Genomic DNA, 18,853 nt, shown 5'->3' with positions numbered 1-18,853 from the left:
TAGGATAAAAGACTACCTGGCTACAGCTCAGGGGAGGAGGCCCCGCCCTGTGGGAAAATAAAGATATTACATCACCCCTATTCAATTTTCATGTGCAACCAGGCCAGGAGTCAGAGAAAGGGAAATTGTTCCATGACTGCATGAAAGCAGTCAAGTTGTGGATGACTATGTACTGCCTGAAGTTAAACTCCGGCAAAACAGAAGTCCTTATTTTTGGAAATAATGCCAATTTCTGGACCCCTTACTGGTGGCCGGAAGAACTAGGCACTCTCCCTAAACCAACTAGGAAAGCTAAAAATCTGGGAGTAGTCGTAAACAATAAGCTCTCCGTTGGGGACCAGAGGAATGTGGTTGCCTCAGCCAGTTTCCACCTCCTTAAAATGATCAAAAAATAATGCCATTTCTACCGAAAAACAGCCAACTTGTAGTGATAATATATCTCATTCTCTCCGGTGTGAATTATTGTAACTGCCTTTACCTTAATATTCAAAAGCAACATTTAAACAAACTCCAAATTGTGCAAAATGCAGCAGCCAGACTGCTGACTGGTGCACCAAAATTTGTATTTGGGGCGAAGGAAATAAAAAGGCTGCACTGGCTTCCAGTCAAACAACTGTTACAATTTTATCTGTGCTGCAAGGGCTTGGAATGAGCTTCCTTTCCATATTAGGAATGCCAATGAGCTAATGACATTTAGGAGAGGATTGAAAACCTGTCTTCTCAGTGCATCGGTCATTAGGTATCCCTCTGTTCGGAAGGCAGTAGCTAGCACCAGAACACCTTCGGGTAACTGCTGCGCGTAATAAATACAATTAACATAACATAACATGGACTATTGAGAAAACTAGTGAGTGTTATTATTTTGGGGAATTTGCTTTTCAAGTGTTTTACTGTGTGAGGTTGGTGCAATAATTTATTGTCCTCTTTTTGAAAGGCAAGCACAGCTCTCTGAACCCACTGAACCTTAAAACTAGAGGAAAGGAATAGAAGTTTAAACCAAAAGAAATCATCTCCATAAGAGAAAAACGAGGTCCATTACAGGTAGGAGAGAACTAATTAGCCAGAATAGATCAGTAACAGTAAGCTCAAATGAAGATTTAGGGAGAGATGCTCAAAGTTATTTTGTGTTGTGTCTTTAAGGTACATCATGGCCAGGAGTTTTATAGTAGAATCAACCTCCTTTTCTTATACTGATCTCACCTACCACTGTGAGAAAGATAAACAAACAAGGAGGAGGAAGGTTGGGAGAGAGGACGGTACATTTTGCCTCAGCAAGATCTGTGGATGAAGATAAGGAAAAGTTCCCAGTAGGCGTCTATGCTTCCTAAACCTTGTCATATGCAAGTAAAGGGATTTAAGATATCCCTTGCATCTAAATGAAAAAAGCAGTAATTATGCAAGAGTAAGTCTGTATTGTGGTCTGAAAGGTCATTTTGTACTGAGTTGTCGGGAAAGGAAATGGCTCTTTCCTGGGGATGAAAGGATACTCTCACTGAGAATGAAAGGATTCACTAAGTGGGGCTGAAAGGATACACTCACTTGGGATGAAAGGATACTCTCACTGGAGCTGTAAAATCCACTTAATGGGGCTGAAAGGATACACTCACTAGGGATGGAAGGATACAATTACCAAGGATGAAATGATACATTCAATGGGGCTGGAAGGACATGCTCACTGGAGCTGTAAGGCACAGCCTCATTGACTGAAAGGATGCACACAGTGAGGCTGTAATAATACACACACTGGGGATGAAAGGATACACTCACAGGTTCTTAAAGGATACACCAAGTAGGACAGAAAGGACACACTCACTAGGGCTATAAGGCATACCCTCACAGACTGAAAGGATGCAGTCACTGGGTATGAAACGATACACTCACGGGGTTGAAAGGATGCACCAAGTAGGATTGAAAGGACACACTCACTAGGGATATAAGGCATACCCTCACAGACTGAAAGGATGCAGTCACTGGGTATGAATTGATACACTCACGGGGGCTGAAAGGATGCACCAAGTAGGATTGAAAGGACACACTCACTAGGGCTATACGGCATACCCTCACAGACTGAAAGGATGCAGTCACTGGGTATGAAATGATACACTCACGAGGTTGAAAGGATACACTCACGGGGGCTGAAAGGATACACCAAGTAGGACTGAAAGGACACACTCACTAGGGCTATAAGGCATACCCTCACAGACTGAAAGGATGCAGTCACTGGGGGTGAAAGGGTACACTCGCTGGGGTTGGAAGGATCCACTCACTAGGGCTAAAAGGATACACTCACTTGGGAAGAAAGGATACACTCACTGGTAATGAAAGGTTACACTCACTGGGGATAAGAGGATCCACTCATTAGGCATGAAAGGATCCACTCACTGAGGATGCTGGAGCTGAATGGATACATCACTGGGGTAAAAAGGATACACTCACTGGGGATAATAAGTTCCACTGACTGTGGCTGAAAGGTTCCACTTGCTGGGATGAAAGGAGCCACTTACTGGGGATGAAAGGATCCACTCAGTGGGGATAAAAGGATCCACCCACTAGGGCTGAAAGGATACTCTCACTGGGGCTGAAAGGATACACTCACTGGGGATGAAAGGTTCTGCTAACTGGGGCTGAAAGGATACACCCACTGGGGCTGAAAGGATACACTTACTGGGGAGGAAAGGATACACTCACAGGGGATGAAAGAATACACTCACTGGAGAGGAAAAGAAAACACACACTGTGAATGAAAGGATACACTCACTTGGGATGAAAGGATACTCTCACTGAAGCTGTGAGGCATACCCTCACGGACTGCAAGGATGCAGTCACGGGGGTGGAAGGATACACCCACTGGGAATGTAACTATATACTCACTGGGGATGCAAGGATACACCCACTGCCGATGAAAGGATCCACTCACTGGAGCTAAAAGGATACATCCACTGGAGCTGAAAGGATAGACTCGCTGGGATTTAAAGGATACACTCACTGGGGATGAAAGGATACATCCACTGGAGCTGAAAGAATACACTAACTGGGACTGAAAGGATACACTCACTTGGGATGAAAGGATACACTCACTAAAAATAAAAAGAATCACTAACTGTGGCTGAAAGGATATACTCGCTGGGATGAATGGATCCACTCACTGGAGATGAAAGGATACATCCACTGGAGCTGAAAGGATAGACTCGCTGGGAATTAAAGGATACACTCACTGGGGATGAAAGGATACATCCACTGGAGCTGAAAGGATACACTCACTGGGACTGAAAGGATACACTCACTTGGGATGAAAGGATACACTCACCGGGGATGAAAGGATACACTCACTGAGAATAAAAGGAATCACTAACTGTGACTGAAAGGATATACTGGCTGGGATGAATATATCCACTCACTGGAGATTAGGGGTCTACTCACTGGGGCTGAAAGCATACAGACACTGGGGATAAAATGATACACTCACCGGATCTGAAAGGATAGACCCACAGGGGATGAACTGATCCACTCACTGGGGATGAGAGGATGCATCCACTGGCGCTGAAAGGATACACTCACTGGCAGTGTCGGATTGGTAACGCAGGCACTTGGGCATTGCCGAAGGGGGGTGGTGTCTGAGTTCCTGCTGTGGCTGCTTTTTTGAGCAGTCAGGGGGGGGGGCGATTTTGGCGATGTCTCTATTGCTGGAATACACCCATCTACCCAGTGGGTGTCTGAGTGGCCTTTCTAGAGGCAGATGGGCACTCATTACCTCCCGTTTAGCAACAGGCAGAGGTATCACTCCCTTTGTCTCACTGGCCTGCCCATTAATGTGTGCATATTCTGAGCTAGGGCTGGTGGCCTGATTTGTAGTGGCCTCACTTGTTTTCAGGTGTTTTTCACCAGTGTAAACTAATGTGGGCACTTTTTTTTACCCTCCTCCTTTTTAATACAACTACACCGAAGCAGTGATTTGAGGAAAGGCATTATGCAAATGGGGGCCAATTTTTTTTTTGCGTGCCCTAGCTGATTTTCAATCCGAATCCGACCCTGCCCACTAGAGCTGAAAGGATACACTCACTGGATCTGAAAGGATACACTCACTAGGTTTGAAAAGATATAGTCACTGGAGATTAAGGGATCTACTCACTGGGGCTGAAAGTATACACTCACTGGGGATGAAAGGATATGCCCACTTGAGCTGAAAGGATACATCCACTGGAGCTGAAAGGATACACACACTGGGGCTGAAAAGGTATACTCACTGGGGATAAAAAGATACACTCACAGGGGATGAAAGGATACACTCACTGAAAATGAAAAGATCCACTAACTGTGACTGAAAGGATACACTCACTGGGGCTAAAAGGATGCAGTCACTGGGATGAAAGGATACACTCACTGGGATGAATGGATTAACTCACTGGAGATTAAGGGATCTACGCACTGGGGATGAAAGGATACACTCACTGGGGATGAAAGGATACTCCGACTAGATCTGAAAGCATACACTCACTGGAGCTGAAAGGACACACTCACTGGGGCTGAAAGGATATACTCACTGGGGATGAAAGGATACTCTCACTTGGGATGAAAGTACACACTCACTAGGGCTGTAAGGCATACCCTCACAGACTGAAAGGATGCAGTAACTGGGGATGAAAGGATACACCCACTAGAGATGAAAATATCCACCCACTGGGGATAAAAGGATCCACTCACTGGAGATGAAAGGATACACTCACTCGGGTTGGAAGGATCCCCTCACTTGGGCTGAAAGGATACACTCACTGGGGATGAAAGGATGCACTCATTAGGGATGAAAGTATACACTCATTAGGGATGAAAAGATACACTAACTGGGCATGAAAGTATACACTCACTGGGGATAAAAGGATCCACTCACTGGAGATGAAAGGATACACTCACTCGGGTTGGAAGGATCCCCTCACTTGGGCTGAAAGGATACACTCACTGGGGATGAAAGGATGCACTCATTAGGGATGAAAGTATACACTCATTAGGGATGAAAAGATACACTAACTGGGCATGAAAGTATACACTCACTGGGGATGAAAGGATACACTCACTGGGGATGAAAGTGTACACTCACTGGGGATGAAAGGATACACTTACTGGGGATGAAAGGATGCAGTCACTGGGGATGAAAGGACTTGAACTGAAAGGATACACTCACTGGGAATGAAAGGATCCACTCACTGGGGATTAAAGGACACACTCACTAGGGCTGAAAGAATACACTCACTGGGGATGAAAGGATCCCCTCACTGGGGATGAAAGGATGCAGTCACTGGTGCTGAAAGGATACAGGCACTGGAGATGAAAGGACACTCACTAGGGCTGTACGGCACATCCTTTCGTACCGAAAGGATGCACACAGAGAGGATTAAATGATACACACACTCGAACTGAAAGTGCACACATCCAGATGCTGATGCCAGAAAGGATACACAAGCAAGTACTGAAAAAATACACATAGAAGCACTGTGAAGAGACGGGACGCACGCAGGGGCTGAAATTAGAAACACGCAGGGGCTGGAAGGATACGCACACAAGGGCTGAAAACATACTCTCACAGGGGCCGCCAGGAAACACGCCGAGGAGCTGACAGGATAGAGACTGGAGCTGAAAGGACACGCGGGGCCAAACGTATACACACCCTGGACTGATGGAAGAAAGAATACACACACAAGGGCTGGGAGAATACACTCACGGGGTCTAAAAGGATACACGGACAGGAGCTGAAAGGATACACACAGGGGCTGAAAGGCTGCTCACTCGGTGACTGGAAGTATATTCAGACCCGGGGTCTGAAAGGAAACACTCTATACGACTAGAAGGATAAAACACGCGCCCGGGGTCTGAAATGATGCGCACGGAGAGGCTGAAAGGATATCACAATATACACATAAAGGGTCTGAAATGATACGCACCCAGGACAGGTGCTGAAATGAAACACAGAGACAGGGGCTGCAACAATGCACACCGACGGGGGGTTGACGTAGGCACACCGGGCTGAAAGGACGCACACGCGGGCTCACATACACCTCAGATGGCATCAATAGAGGGGACCTTCGGGAAACGGAGACCGAATTCACACACACAGGCTGACGGTTAAACAGTGAGGTGGATGTATGGTCGGGCTGAGTGATGGGAAGCACCGGACCCCGGTGTGCAGCACACGCCCCTGTTGCTCGGGGATGGCCCTGGGAGTGCTACTGAGGGCTCCCCTGATTGCTGCGCTCTGCAGGCTCGCTCTGCGCAGCCCATGCTGCCGCTTTAAACGCATCCTACCCTGCTAGGGCTGCCTCCGCCTTCTGCCCCACTCCTGCTGCTGACAGCGAGCTGGCTGCACAGACCGGCGGCGAGTGCACGGAGGCTGGGAGCATCTCTGGCGAGGAGGGCTTCCTGCAAGAGGAGCCAGGGCCCGGGAATCACTGAGGGGTCCCACACCTGGCGAGGGGCGGGGCCACACCTGGCGAGGGGGCGGACCCTGACCTTTATCTGGGGATGGAAACCCACCGGGGAAAGTCCTCACGCTAAAGATGCTCTGCACTGGGGGGAGGGGCAATGCCTGGGGAGGCTAGACAGAAAGGGGTCGACAGATATTTTGGACTGGGATGCTGAGTTTGCTGAACGCCCCGACCAGGGACAACTTCTACCATGATGGGAGAGCATCATCTGAGGGTAGATATCCCCCCCATACGGAAAGAAACTTGTGAACAGCTCTGTTCCACCAAATGACGGGGTCCTTCCGAAAGCGCCCGGGGCAGGATGTGTGGTAGCTGATGAACGAAGCAGCAGTCCTGCTCAGGCTGCCCCGAGCAACAGAGCTGATGGGCAGAGCCGCGGCCCCCCCTGGTAGGCACCCTGCCTGCCCGCATCGCAATACATGAACAGGGCTACAGCGCTCGACATCAGGCGACCCCTAAGACGGTCCTGAGAACGGACAGCGAAATCGGAGGCGAAGCTTCGACACCGAGGTCGGAACCGCTGAGGTCTCATCATGCACGTCAGATTGTGAACACAGCAGTAGCACCCCACCTAAACACCGGCTCCGTGCTTCCTGCGACAACTGTCCCTGACCTGGGTTTCCTTGATAGTTCGGTTTTTTTCGTGTCTTATACTGGATGTACGTTCTTTCGATAGGTGTCCTGTAGGTGGCCAAAAGGCGGGGGGGCTATAACGGGACACCCCGTCACCCCTAGAAGAGACCAGCCGTGGAAAGGTGCATCTCGGCCCAGACAGGACATGTGACCAGGGATGCGTGCAGAAGCGGGTATCTCCGAGGCTGAGGCGCAAAAGGCGATGTCAGGATCACAAGCTGAGCGAGAGGCAGCGGTGGATGAGCCAGGAGTCCACAATACGAAGCAGAAGGCCGTGACCCTTCACCCCGAGAACTGACCTGCGGGAAACATCCTTCTTCTCACTGGTAAGTAACCGTTTTGTTTTCGATTCCCTTTATGTGGACGCCTGGATTACACCCCCATTCACCTCCCTATCCGTTTCCAATATACATAGTATTTTTTCTGCTTTCTTTCATTACCCTGTTATGTTTTTCTTACTATATTAGGACTATTTCTCTTTGCTCTGTTTCTCTTGTGCTCCCAAATACCTTTCTTGCTCTTACTCTCTCTTTTTTGCCGATTCTCGAGCACTCATTGAGCTTTTTCTCTTACTCGTGTTAGTATTCTGGTACCCCTGCTGTTTCTCTTACTCTCTCGCTACTGTTTCTTTCTATACCTCTCCTAAATGCTTTCCTTTTCCTCACACTCTTACTCCGTGAACTGATTCTTGCCCCTGCTGTTTCTCATAAACTCTTTCCTCCCTGTGTTTCTCTCAACACCGCTGTTTTTGTTACTCTCCTGCTGCTGTTTCTCTTCTTCATCCAGATGTTTTCCTTATTCTCTCATTTGAATTACTTCTTGAAGGGGAATCTTACGTCCTGCTGTTTTTCGTACTATGTCACTCTCCCAATGTTTCTCTTAAACCTGCTGTTTCTCTTACTCACATTGCAGTTTCTTCTCCCTACCCAGATGTTTACTTATTCTTTCATTTGCCTTAGTCAAAGGCGATCTTACCCCCAGCTGTTTCTCGAACTCTATCACTCTCCCAGGGTTTATCTTAACCTTGCTGTTTCTCTTTCCTTGCTCGAAGGTGATTTAGCTCACTAATGTTTCTCGTACTTCATCACTTTCCCAGTGTTTCTCTTAACCCTACTGTTTCTCTTACTCACATACACTGCCGTTTCTCCTCCCATCCCAGATGTTTGGCTTATCCTTTCTAATTCGAAGATGATCTTACCTCCTTTCTTGTTACTCTTACTCGTTCCGATCTCTTTTATTTGCCTTACTAATGCTTACCAGTGGTTTCTCCTCGCCTCGAGTTTCTCTAAGCCCTCCTGTTTCTCTTCCCCAGCCACAAGGTTTGCTTATTCTCTCATTTGCTTTACTCGAAGGTGATCGTGCCCCGAATCCTGCAGTTATCCTTATTCTCCTACTGCTGCTTCTCTTCATCATCCAGATGTTTTGCTTACTCTTATTTGCCTTACACTTTGAAGGTGATCTTACCGCCTGCGGTTTCTTGCATTCTTTTCCTCTCCCCATGTTTCTCGTAAACATGCTGTTTCTATTCCTCCCTGTTCTTTCACTTACTTTCTCATGTGCATTACTCCTGAAAGATGATATTATTACTCCTGCTATTTCTTTTACTTTCCCCTTGTGCGTGTTATTGGTTCTCCTCTTGCGGTTTCGCTTCTCTCCGCCTACCATTTCTCTTTTATTGTTGTTTCTTTCCACTTACTCCCATATTTGGTTCGCTCTCCGTGCTTCCGCTCTCTGTCTCTCTGGTGCTCAACGACTTGTGTTGCTACTATGTCCCCTTGTTTCTCTCTCCTTTCCGTAGCACTTACACACCCCTCCTTTCATTTCCCGGTGTTCTCCTTATGCCTTTGTCACCCCTTTCACCTTAGCCATGCCTTTTTAAACTCTTCTCTTGCGTTTCTTCCTCCACTGTTCTTCATTTATTTCCGGCTTCTGCGTCTGCTCTTGATTTCTCTTTGCTGCCACTCCCCGCGTTTCTCTTCACCTTGCTTCTCCCCCTCACCTTGCGTCTCTTTCAATGCTGGTTTCTCTCGTCCTATACTGTTGCTCTTTGCCGCTATTATCTCACTGCATCTGTCCCTCTCGTGTTTTACTCTCTCCGTTCCGTTGCTCTCTCGCTTGCTGTTTCTGCCCCCCCCCCTTCTGTTTGTCTCTACATGTAGTCTCTCATTTTGCTCCAACACTTCTGTTTCTCTGCTTTTTCCTCTACTCCACCCCCGTGTTTTTCTGTTGCAGTTTGTATATGGCGCAAACTCAACCCGAGGGTATAGAGCGCTTTGCATAAACACCAGTTACAATACGCAAGGACGCATTAGTTTTTGGTAGGTAGGGAGAGATTAAGTGATTTGCCTAAAATCACAGGATTTTGAGCCCACCCCGAGACTCGAATCTGGTTTCCAAAATCAGCCGTTCTGGCCGTTACGCCACATCTTCGCTCACCTTCTCTCTTCTTTTCCCTGCCCCTCAGTTTGTTGTTTCCCTCTCCTGTGTAAATACATTCTGTGACCTCGTCTCCACTGCTGTTTCTGCCTTTCCTGTTACTGTAGTTTTCCTCCTGTCCCAGTCCTCCGCGCTGCCTAGCTCTGCCGTTTCTCGCACCCTCCCTTTGCTGCTTCTTGCCCCATCCTCTCTCTTGATTCGCCCTGTCCTGTTTTTGATCTTCCTTTGGCGCCAGCCACTTGCTCTGTCTCCCCTCTGCTGGTACCCTTTATTGTTCAATATATCTTTCACTCTACCTTCTTCTGTTGCCCCCCACACTTTTCTCTTTCTCTCCCCCTTCTGTTCATTTCTCTCTGTCCTAATGACTCTCCCTGCTGTTATTATTTATTTCTCCTATTTTGGTTCAGTCTCTTCCCTCCCCCATGAGTTCTCTGTCTGTTTCTGTCTTCAATGTCATGTAGTTGCTTCTTATCCCTCCTCCTTGCTGTTTCTCTTTCCCATACTGTTGTTATCTTCGCCGGGATGCTCTTTATCTTTCTTTCGTCATTCCCCCCACCCCTCCTTTCAGTTGGCTTCCTCACTCCTCTTTACATACATACATACCCACACCCCCCCTGCCCAATACACCTCATCTGTCCACCTACCGGTACTGTCAGCCGATCACACTCTACTGTTCCCCAGCCTCTGTTCGCTACATACACCTCTCTATTACTATTATCCACCGTCCCTCTGTACAGCTAGCCCTCCCATTGCTAAAGTCCATCTACCTCTCCACACTGTCTACTCATCCCTCTTTGCTTTCCCCAGATTTAACTTCTATCTACCCATCTCTCCCTGCTGTCAGCCTACTCCTCGCTGTTGTCCACCTACCCCCTGTACAGTCAGCGAATCCATTTCTACTGTCCACCTATCCTACCCTATAGTACACCCACCTCCCTGTACTGTCCATCAATTCCTCCTGTCTGTCCTGAGACCTCCCTACTTTCCACCCATATCTATAAAACATCCACCAGTTCCTCTCTGGCATCCACCCATACCACTCTACTGCCCCAAACTTCTCTTCAAGTCTACCCATCTCTCTATGCTGTCCACCAATTCCTCTCTGGCATCCACCCATACCATTTCACTGCCCCATACCTCTCTTCAAGTATATCCATCTCTCTATGCTGTCCACCAATTCCTCTCTGGCAGCCACCCATACCCTTCCACTGCCCCATACCTCTCTTCAAGTATATCCATCTCTCTATGCTGTCCACCAATTCCTCTCTAGCATCCACCCATACCACTCTACTGCCCCAAACCTCTCTTCAAGTCTACCCATCTCTCTATGCTGTCCACCAATTCCTCTCTGGCAGCCACCCATACCAGTTCACTGCCCCAAACCTCTCTTCAAGTCTACCCATCTCTCTATGCTGTCCACGTACTCCTCTCTATTGTCCACTCAGCCCACTGTGCGGTCACCCGTACACTGCTAAAGCCCACCCAGCAGATTCTACAGTAGACACATCTCTCTCTGTTGTCTACCCACTCATCTCTTCTCTCCTTTGAGGCCCCAGCCTCTTTCCACCCTTTTGATGCCTATCTCGTTTGCTCCTCCATCCCTCTCCGCTTTGCCGTCCTTACTTTATTCTCTTCCTTCTGCCTACCTCTCTCTGCTCATTCGTACTTTGTGTCTCCCCATTACTTTCTTAACTTGTGTCCACCTCTTTTATCTCTTTCGTTTTTTCACCCCCCTTCATTGGTTCTCACTCTACTCCATTCACAATACCAATCTAATTCGTTGCATCGCTTCACTATGCAACCTCCTCCCCTCCTACATTTTTTCTGTCTCTCTCCGGTCTCTCTCTTTCTGCCTGCCTCTATGCTCGATTGCCTCTCTTCTCTCTGATCCTTGCATCTCTCCCATTCTATTTCTGACTCTGTACCATTCCTTTGCCTCCCTTCTTCTGGGCGTCCCTCTCTGTACATCGTTCTGTATCGCTTTCTACCCTTCTTTAAATTATATTGCTCCCTGTTGACCTGTTTATTTAGCCTCCCCAGTGCCTGTCTCCAGTGTCTACCCAGGTTCTCCCATTAATGGCTCTCCCCGAGCCTGTGAATCTCACCCTCTGCTGTTTCTCTTACTCACACTGTCGTTTCTCCTCCCTACCCAGATGTTTGAATTATTCTTTCATTTTCCCTACTCGAAGGTGGTCTTATCCCCTGCTGTTCCTCTTACTCATCCCGATATGTCATTTAATTTCTTATTTCCCATGCTCTTTAAAGGGGATCTTCCACCAACCGGTTTCTCGTGCTCTCTCGCTCGCCCCATGTTTCTCTTTGCTCTCCGCAGCCAAATGGTTTGCTTATTCTCTCGTTTTCTTTACGCAAAGGTGATTGTACCCCTACCCCCTGCTGTTTTCCTTATTATCATTTAATACTTTGCCCCTCTCGCTGCCCCCTCTACCAGTATCTTTCTAGTGCCTATGTCTGCGTTTTCGTTATTTTCATCTCTGTCTTCAATATTTTCTGTACTTCTTCCTTGCCTGTTCCCTTCCATTCTCCGCAAGGCCTTTCGTCTTCTATGTAGTTGTCTTTCCCTTCGTATTTTCTCTCTTCTCTTCTCTGCCATCAGCCTACTAACGCTTTCCCCTCATTCCCTCCAGGTGGCCCTCTCCACCACTGTCTCTCTCCCTCTCACATCCATGCCTTGCCCTTAACTCGTGCTGCAGAAAGGGTCGCATGCGCCCCAGTGCAACCAAGGTAAATGTCCCCCCCTCTTTCCTCATTGGGCCCAATAAACCTCGGGGACCCGGTGCCACTGCACCTGTTGTACCACTGATAGCTACACCCCTGCACGCGAACCAGTGTAACTGGACTGGGTCTCTCCGCGTTCTGATAATCTATTCCTTGCATCCATCTCGTTCAGACTCCCCGTGTCCCCTCACTTATCGTCCCCACCACACCCTGTCTTTCTGTTGCATACCATTTTATCTTCCATTGGGAAAAAAATTCTACCCTATTTTCAACCGTCTTCTGCCCTCCTTATTCTCTTTACTGCTATCCAGCATTCACTCTCCCCTTCCAAAGAGTATTCCCCATCCTCCTCACCCTAACTCCCTTGCCCATATACTTCAATATCACATGCTTGCCCATATACTTTAATATGACATGCTTAAGATTTATCCAGAGAAGCGTTCATCACTACAACTAGCACTGGTAAACAGAATACACCGCCAGTCTCTGCGTGTTCGCCGAATCTTCCCGTTCTACTTCCTATTGGTCCTCTCTATATCGGCCCTCCCTTCTCTGCTTTCCAATTGGTTGGCCCTCGCCACATAATCCACCCTCTTCACTGCATCGAAATGATCTCTTATGTATTGGTTCCTTACCTCCCTTTTTCTCTAATTGGCCATCTATTGTAAAGCAGACCCTCTTTCCAATAGCATTGGTCCTTTGAGGGCATGTCGCCCTCTCCCAGATCGCAATTGGTCTTTCTCGGATTGTCCCGCCCTGTGTCTTCTTCCTATTAATCCTAACTCCTTGCTTTCTCTCGATTTTATACCTTTGTTTCCGTACGCTTATTTTACTTTTATCTCCCCCGCTTGCAATATTTGGTCTGCTCCAGTTCAGTCTCTTCTCTTTTTGCTCAATCAGTAGCTTCATCGGTCCTGTTTAAATGTGCTTACAAATATGCTTGTGCAACGCGTTTTTTACATCCATACGGTGGGATTTGTCGGTCCCCGCACAGATGTATCCCCTTGATGCATGTTAGAATAAATTGTCCCTCTCCGGCGACCGTCAGCCCTAGGCGTTCTTTATGGTCGCTTCCCACCATTGCTTCGTCTATCAGGCGCGGCTCCTCCAAGAATATCCCTGCGTTTGACAGTCCGCGCCGCCCGCCCCCTCCACCCGCAGCTGGCGGCGGTTCGGCTCTCAGTCACCTCATGGCGATCATCGGCGTCAGTCACCTCATGGCGATCATTGTCGTGGTGAATGATCAGCGCAGCTCTGGCAGCGGAAATCAGAAGATTGTTTCCACTCCCGCCTCTAATGTGTCCCTTACTTCTCTTTACTTTCCGAAGTCTGTCTTTATTTATCCTGTCTCTCTTTATGCCCCCCCCCATCTTGCTTGCATTTGTTCCCTCGATTCTCCATCCAACAGCTGCCTACTTGTCTTTGCTTTTTAAATCTATTACGTTTATTTCACCTCTTTCTTTCCTCGGCCACTTTCGGTTTTAAATAGCCCCATCCCCAGTTTGCGTCTTCCCCTCCCCGCCTCGTGCCCTGCTCTCCTCCGCTCCTGTTTCCCCAGGCCCGCCGTGTGTCCCCTGCCTCGCCTCCCCGCCCCCCCCCCCCCCCCTCCTCACTCCCCTCCTCGCTGCACATTGCACCAATATCATTAAAGATGCAGGGATTCTGTCGAGGCATGAGGTGCGGGATCTGATAAATGGCAAACAGGCAGTGTGAAGCTGCTGGGTTTGCAGAAGGCGGGAGTTTTGGGAGATGAAGGCCTGAGGTTTCGGCTCGCTTTTCGTTTTGTGTGCTGTTGACTCGTGGGCATCTTGTATTGTAGGAAGACTCGCCTAACGATCAATGGATTGATGGCACACTTACTCTCATCAAATATATGACCTGGCATAGACGGGCCGCCACTGTTACAAGCTCTTGTAATATAACTCAAAATTATGACCACGCTTGCCTAAAATTCTGCGTCACATCTTTCAGTGATATTGTCCCAACAGACCCCTGCGCTCTGTAGGATCAAATACTCTCACAGTCCCCAGAAGTATGAAGTCAAACTGGTATGGAAGGAGCTTTGTTACTGGCAATACAAAACTCTGGAGCAGTCACCCGCCCGTATCAGGGCCACCCCCTACCTGCTTCAGTTCAGGAAAGATCTTAAAACATGGCCTTTAAACACCTAGGATTTTTATCAATAATTAGAGTGCTCTGGTTTCAGCTAGCACCAAGAAGCCCTTGGGTATTCGTGCGCTGTATAAGTTGCATTAACATGCCATAACTGAGTTATGCTGAGGCTGGCCTTGCATATGGCCCACCACACACCAGACCTACATTTCACTTTTGGCATGCTTCTGTGTGGCACATATTCTGTTTAAGGCTTATAGGAGTCTGCCCTAGCAGACAGCACAGCTTTCGTGGCCATGGATGATAGCACGTCTCACATGCACACCCAAGGAATACACCCAGGATACTGTTAAGGCTTTACACTGATTCATGTATTTATTTTTTTATTTTTTTTTGTATGTTCTTATATAGCGCTCGACTACCTGGAGGCATCTCGGCGCTTGCCTTGGGAACCCGTCCTGGCTTTTCCCTGTGAGATAGCCCCTAACGGGCATCCCCAAGGTGAAAGCTAGGCTTCCCGCCGCGGGGGGCCGTTGTGGAGATTAAGCAAGCTTAATGCCCAGAGTTGCAGAGTGTGAACCCATGATTAGGTCAGGCACCGAAGCGAGAATTATCGAGTCCGTGGACATTTGAGCTCAAGACCCTGCCGCGTCGGGAATTGAACCCTGGTCCCGGGTCTGACCTCTGCTTCAGGGTCTGCCTGCTCTAACCAATGAGCCACACTTCTCCAATCCGTAGTGCTCCTTATAACTCCAAGGCAGTGCGCGAAAGGGCCCTTGCTACAGAGTCCCAAGACCTGAGTTCATAGGTAGAGACCTGCCAGGCCGATGGGATCTGGAATTGATAATCTCCTGGTCAGCCCTAAAATAATAACACAGCTGTTGTGGAAATATACATGTAATGAAACAAGTGGCCACTAGAATGTCATTTTTCACCTGGCTACCGTGAAGGGGAGAGAAAGAGCTGTGAATGGTACATATGTCTCCTCTTGCTGCCAGATGACCCTAGCACATACACTCTATACATCCCCCAGATGTGTTGCCTCTCACTCTGCAATCACCTTGAACCTGCCTTTGGGCAGCATCTTGTACACAACGCATGCCCAAAAGACATGCATGTGTTGTAAGCAGGGGAAACCCAATCAACCCTTGTAGGCTTGGGCACTGTACGGTTAAGGTCAAGGTGTGCTACAAGTCCCTTGTAGCACACCTTGACCGTAACCAAAAGACATGCAGCACTCTGAGGCAGCTTTTGAGCGGCCATCGCTCATACATAAATATCCAAAGTCCATGCATAAGGGCTGCTGCTAGTGCTCCACACCACGCTTCTCAAGTTGACAAGCAGCACTTCACGTCTCACAGCCGCTCTTTGGAGATTCAGATTGCATCTCGCATGGGGTACTGTACTTATACATTGCATGTGTCTTGTTTGCGCAGAGGACAGCGTTTCATGGACACGTTGTCATTCTGCACCTTGCAATTTTCAGTTAAGTAACGCGAGTATCGGATGTGTTCGGGTGGGTTTCCATTAGAATATTAATCTCCTGTTGACACACAGCACAAAATGTGTTTTAGGTGGGCTGTCATTGCACGTCATGCATTTTGAGTTGACATGCATTAGCAGACTGTGTCTTAGGAAGGCTTTCATTACTCAGCGTACATTTTAAGCTGACATCCCTTATTATATGTTATAGATGAGCTGTCGTTACATACCCTGTTTGTAAGGCACAGAATATGTTTTAGATGAACGTTTGTATCCGGCTCCAAAAAACAAAAGGATTGCTGCCTGCCCTGCAACTGGTAATCCCGCTCTAGACCATGATATGGGGAAAAAGCACACTCCAGTACAGAAGCAACACTTCGAACTCCATCCTGGTTGAAACAAGCCCAGCCACTTGTAGAGTGGTGTGGCTCACTGGTTAGAGGTGGCAGACCCAGAAGCAGAGAACGGCCCGGGACCAGGGTTCAATTCCCAACGCTGCAGGGTTGTGGACCAGGGTTATGGACCAGGGTCAACGGACTCGATAATTCTCGCCTCGGTGCCTACTCTAACCAGGGATCACACTCGGCAACTCTGGGCATTAAGCTTGCCTCATCGCTACAACGGCCCCCCACAGATGCTGGAGATGCCTGGTTTCACCTTGGAGATACCCAAAAGGGACCATCTCACAGAGAAAGCCAGGATGGGTTCCCCATCGGTCTTCAGCGCCAGGACACCCCGAGATGGGGTAACAGTGCGCTTTACAAGTATCATCATTACATTACCCTGGCCCAACTGACCTTGTCCATAGCCCCATTACCAGCCTCAAAGTGAGCCTTCTAGTTTTGCGCACCGCAGATTGGAACTCCCTATTCATGAATCAGTCGTCATGAGCTTCACTAAATTGTCTTAAATTCCTAGCGGCAGTGTTGATGCCTGTCATGTCCACAGTCGGCCAAGGGTTCCGTTAATTCCTGTGCTGGTGAAAACAGGGGCCTACAAGGCTGCCATCATATGTAATATATACATAAAGCCCTTACAAGGTGTACTAGTGAATTACAGTGAGCATTTCCATACACAAGCTGACTACATAAAATCGCCCTGTACTTCAAGGTCACTGCAAGTCTAACAAAAACTGCATGACATTAAATGCAACTTGTAGCATCAAGAACAGGCTCAACCTCAACCATAATAACACCCCTTTTAGTCAAGATTAAAACAAACTCCAGCTCACAGTACACCGGCGCTCCATGGCACACCATTAAACCCACAATTTGTCACAATGCTGAATATGAAGGCACAATAAAATGGTAACTCAATCTAGCTACCACAGCAGGCAATTCTTATTAAAACTTCAACAAAAAGTAGAAAAAAGAACATGGCACTGATTGAAGAAGCGATAATAGAATAAAACGACATTACCACGACCAATTATATTCAAGACTTTATAAAAATCTAAACAACAATCTGGGAATATTGTTCAGCCACAGATCTGGTAATTGAAAGTCTCTGATTTGCCATTACAACCCTATTACTCAACAGGCATTGCCAAAGCCAGTGAGCCCTGTGTTTCTTAAACATGCAATGACATAGCCAAAAGGTCTCACTTTTTATTAGGGTAGTTGGGTGAAACTTTGTCAGCTCTGTGGGTGTTGCTTTGTGCTGTCCTAGGAAGAAAATCCCATAATGAAGCTACCTCTTGGGCTACAACCACATGAAAGCCGGGAAAATGGCTCGTTTGTTCAACAAACTGCATTAGGACAGATACATTGTACACTCAAAGAAGAGAGTCAAAATGATGTTTGAGTTGCAAATGAGAAATCTAAGAGGATGAACAACAAAATATTGCATAGTGATACTTTTGACAATGAGACAGGTTTTGGTGCACCAGTAAGAAAGCTGATGTATGTGCACACCTTTACTTTGTTAAAAAAATTGAGGCTGCAAATCATGTTACTGCTACAATATTTCAAAAAAACTTCTTGAGTACCGTCACTGCGACCAAATGCCATGGCCTTGATGGTCAGTGCATCCAAATAATGGAAAACCATGAAAAATCCCAGAAAGTCAATGGCTGAAGTAAGCCAACCCAAAGCCCACTTTCTCTGTACTACTTATTATATGTACTTTTTTTTTAAAGGATTGGCAACATGTGTTCTGACAAATGGCTAACACTGTCTGTAGTGAGACCTAAAAACTGCATTAGATCAATAATTTATATGCATAAAATGTACTCACCTGGCAGCACCCCCTCATTGATCGAGCACAGGACACAGGATCAGCCTCCGGCCCAATAGTTTTATGACAATACCATATTCTATGAGGTGATTGGTAATTGCCAGTTAATGTACATTAACTGTGAAACACTCTCCCCTTCCCACTCCCTAAAACAGAATCAGACCTGCTTGACCAAATGTCCTGCTTCTCTGTAATACGAGCCTCAAGTACACAGTGCCTACCTGTGACACATGCCATGGAGACATAAAAGCACCTAGATGCTTTGGGCGTTGACACTAAAGTACAAATGCATACATTCCTATATAGGTTGTCTACACCATAAAATGTCGTACTGTAGATTTAACTATACTCCCTTTTTCTGAATGTGGCATTCATTGAACAATGTGTCTTAGTGATCACATTTGGAACATGCCTCTTTTTCCAGTATGGGCATTTTTAAAGGTCAGCTGCCTTTATATCCTGTGCCTCTTAAGTGGATATACACTATGGAATGGCTGATGATCGGTGTTAGACCTGACAGGTAGTGGCTCCCTAAACTTTTTTTGCTTTCGTCTTGTGGGTTTGGCTGATTCTCTTTTAGTGGCCTAAGGGCTCTGCGCACTTTCCCACTGTAAATGCAGCGTGAAACTGTGCACTCCCTTCTTACACATAATAGGCAGGGGTGCTTACCTGATGTGCTGAAACATGTCTCGGGCCTGCCATTGTAGGCCTGTGTGTGGGCACTTGTATATATGATGTTTTTAGCA

General features: G+C 47.4%; 1 protein-coding gene across 1 annotated transcript in view; it reads left to right on the top strand.

The window, feature by feature from the left end:
* Positions 1–6,337: 6,337 nt before the first annotated feature.
* INSYN1 (inhibitory synaptic factor 1) overlaps positions 6,338–18,853 on the top strand; it is a 325,708-nt gene continuing 313,192 nt past the window's right edge. The window contains exon 1 of the mRNA XM_086959265.1: positions 6,338–7,432. The gene's annotated coding sequence lies outside the window, so the exon portion shown is untranslated. The remainder of the gene's footprint in view (positions 7,433–18,853) is intronic.

This window comes from Lissotriton vulgaris, chromosome 2_2 (genome assembly GCF_964263255.1).
Source record: "Lissotriton vulgaris chromosome 2_2, aLisVul1.2, whole genome shotgun sequence".
Classification (NCBI taxonomy): Eukaryota; Metazoa; Chordata; class Amphibia; order Caudata; family Salamandridae; genus Lissotriton; species Lissotriton vulgaris.
This window is presented reverse-complemented; position numbering and strand designations above follow the sequence as displayed.